This window comes from Lactuca sativa, chromosome 8 (assembly GCF_002870075.4).
Source record: "Lactuca sativa cultivar Salinas chromosome 8, Lsat_Salinas_v11, whole genome shotgun sequence".
NCBI lineage: Eukaryota > Viridiplantae > Streptophyta > Magnoliopsida > Asterales > Asteraceae > Lactuca > Lactuca sativa.
In genome coordinates, this window is record NC_056630.2 from 226,471,165 (window position 1) to 226,475,189 (window position 4,025).

The window sequence follows — 4,025 nt, forward strand, 5'->3', positions numbered from 1 at the left end:
TCCTGAGGCAATACTCCACATTCTTCACCTGGAAGCCAACGGATCGGACCGGCGTCGATCGAAAGGTCATAGAACAGAGCCTCAACATCGCACCTGGGAGTAACCCTGTAAAGCAAAATAAGCGAGGACAGACGGCCGACCGTAATAGGGTATTAACGAAGAAGTGGACGATCTTGTGAGATGAGGCTTCCGATTTAAATGTTTCCTTGACACATATAAGGGCTATCACCAGGTGCAGATGAGGTGAGAAGATGAAGCAAAAACAGTCTTCCATACAGAAAAGGGCACCTTCTGCTATCAAAAAATGTCGTTTGGGCTCAAAAACGCGGGTGCTACTTACCAGAGGCTGATGGATAAGGTATTCCCCGACCAAATTGGATGGAATATTGAAGTCTACGTCGACGATATGGTAACTAAAAGCCACAATGAAGAGATGTTACTTCAAGACATGGAAGAAACCTTCAAAACGCTAGTCAAAGCACAAATGAAGTTAAATCCGACTAAGTGCACTTTTGGAGTTGAGGAAGGGAGATTCCTTGGCTATCAAGTGACCACGGAAGGGATCCTACCCAATCCCACCAAAATACAAGAATTCCTCGAGTCGAAAACTCCCCACAACCTTAAGGGAGTACAGGAGATCAACAGCAGGTTAACGGCTTTTGGAAGGTTCATTGCCAAATCCGCAAAGAAGGCGCTTCCTCTGTACCAAACACTTAGAGGATACTTAGACAAAAAAAATGATTCAATGGACAGAGGAAGTGAACGTGGCCTTGCAAAAAATTGATAAACGCATTGCAGCAACTCCTGACTCTTGCCTGCCCACTCCTAGGGGATATGCTACAGATGGACTTAGTAGCGTCTGAGGAGGCCATATCCTCTGTGTTAGTGGTGGAAAGGGAAGGCAAGCAAATCGCCATTCATTTTGCCGGTAGGGCCCTTCAAGGGCCATAAGGAAATTACCCGACATTGGAAAAACTGGTACTTGCCCTGGTCAACGCAGTGAGACATTTACGGAGGTATTTCCAAACCCACAAGGTGGATGTTCTGACTAGTTACCCAATAAAACAAGTGTTTCTAAAGCCACAAAGGTCCAGACGCCTAGCCGAGTGGGCTGTAAAGTTGGGTGAACATGAAATCCAATACCACCCCAGAACCAGCATCAAATCCCAGGCCCTTGCTGACTTCCTGGTTGAAATCCAAGATACCATCAAGGGAGTGCCAACGACAATCTCTGTCGACCCATTAGAGCCTAGAGTCGGCAAGGAACTTTGGACATTGTATACCGATGGTGCAGCAAGAAAAGAAGGCTCAGGCGCATGCCTGATCCTCCAAAGCCCCAAAGGCGAAGAGATCACCTACACATTGCGGTTCGACTTCCAAGTATCTAACAATGAATCAGAGTATTAGGCACTCCTAGCAGGACTAAGGCTGACCAAGGAGGTCAGCGCAAAATAACTAGCAGCTCTTAGTGACTTGTTGATTTTTACAAACCAAATAAACGGAGTACACAAGGCAAATGACACTAGGATGCAGAAATATCTAGACAGGGTCTGTAATTTAGCCAGCATGTTCAAAAGTTTTTCAATAAAGCAAATCTCCCAGGGAAAAAATGCTAGGGAAGATGCCCTCAGCAAGCTGGCCTCTACCTCGTATGATCATATCACAAAGAAAGTGTTGGTCAAAGTACTCCTGGAAAGGAGTATTGATAACCAAAAAGTCAATACCATATCAGCCCCCCCCCCCCCCCCCCCCGAATGGACAAAACCATTTGTTGATTACTTGTGCCATGGCGTGTTTCCGGACGATCCACAGGAGGCGAGGAAAGTCAAAGTCAGAGCACCGCGTTTGCAATAAGAGACTATCAGTTGTTCCGAAGAGGATATTTAAGCCTATGGATTAAGTGCATTTCTAAGACAGAAGGGCAGGCATTTCTCGAAGAAAGCCATTCAGGGGACACAACAGTACATGAAGGCGCTCGCGCACTCACAGGAAAGATACTTCGCCTAGGAGTATACTGGTCGGGCATATACAACGATGCCACAACCTTAACTAAGAAATGCAAGGAATGCCAAGCATTCGACCCTTTACAAAATCAACTAGCCATGCCATTCACAAGCATCACTAGCCCCTACCCTTTCCACAAATTGGGGATCGATATAGTGGGACCTTTTACACCGACGCCGGGAGGTGTAAAGTTTTTGCTGGTAGTCGTGGACTATTTCACCAAGTGGATAGAGGCGAAACCACTAGCCACTGTCACTAGAAAGCAGAAGATAAAGTTCATGACAAAGAACATCTTGGCCCACTTTGGACCTCCTAGGATCCTCATAAGTGATAACGGTACTCAATTTGAAGGAAGTCCCTTCAAGGAATGGTGTGAAGACAAGAAAATCCACCGCAGGTTCACATCAGTAGCGCATCCTCAGGCTAACGGACAGACAGAGATATCCAACAAAACCATAGTCAATGGTTTGAAGAAACGGCTACTCAGATCAAAGTCTGCCTGGACGGATGAGCTCTTGATGGTGCTATGGTCCTATCTCACCACAACAAGGTCAAGCACAGGAGAAACACCCTTCAGTCTAACTTATGTGACGGAGGCGGTCCTCCCAATGGAAATAGTCACTGGCTCCTTGCGAACACAGAGTTTAGAGGAGTTAGCCAATGAAGAAGGGCGATGCCAAGATCTGGACATGCTCGACGAGAAATGCGAGGCAACAAAAATGCGTCAAATACTATATAAATCACGAACTAAGAATTACTACAACCTCCAAGTCCGGGACAAGAACTTTAAAGTTGGAGAATGGGTAGTAAGAAAGAACGAGTCTAGCCACGTTGAACCATTGGGGAAACTCAGTGTCACGTGGGAAGGACCATGCAAAATCGTAGAAGCACATAAGACTGGCGCATATGTCCTAGAAGCTCAAGACGGACACGCAATTCCATGAACGTGGAATGCGCAAAGCCTACACCACTTCTACTCTGAAAACAAGTGTTAAAGGTAGAACCAGTGCTAGGTAATCATTGTGCTTTAATTTTAATATGTAAATGTAATCAACATAAATTACTTTACTATTTTTCAGTCATATTATGCTCTAAACAAAACTAGAGTAAATAGAAAGGGTAAATCAGATTCTCTTTAGATCCAAATTGAAGAAACAAAGAGGTTGTGTACATTTACTGTGTGGCAACAAAGACTAATCATCCAACATTACAAGAGCGAAATCATTACAAGAAGGCAACCAGGGAGTTTACATTAGAAAGGCTCATAACCTTCCTCCCAAAACATGTTCATCAATCAAAGAACATGTGACATGAGTGTAGAAGGGTCATAACCTTCCACAAATATAAAAAAAACAAAGCAAACAAAATTGGGTGAGCCTCAAGATGACGATCTTGGCTACAACCAGGGTCTTTAAGCAGCAGATTAGAACGAATCTCTCAAAGACCAGCTTCAGTAAAGCACAAAAGAGTTCACTAGCAAGAGAACTCTAACCAGGGGTGTAAACAAACCCTGTGTACATATCATGTGATGGCCGGCATAAACCATACAAAGAGTAACCAGGCGAAAGAGTATGTGAAATAAAGAGAAACATTCACACCCATGAAAAGCTAACATTGTTCAAACTGCCGGACTCCGGGACTTAAAAGATGGCCACAAAGGGCAGTAAAGATAACAAACAAATAAGGAAAATATTGTCAAAGGGGTTTACATCAAAACAAGCCAAACACTAAACTACTTATCAACAGGAGTGTTATCATCACCAGAAGGAAAGGTTGAATTAGGGACCGATTCCTCGCTCTGAGACTCCTGACAGAGATTACGAAGCCCAACTATGTCCGAGGCACCCAAGTGAAGATGTCCAGCAAAGTCCGTCTCCGTGAAGGTGACCAGGGCATCTTCCATCTCTTGAATCCTGGCCGCTACATTGTCCTCAGATTTTGGGTCAACCTCCCCAACAAATACTTGCTCCCAAACAATCCTTTAACCACCAGCTCCACCGTCCGCTTGCTTAGACCGGCGT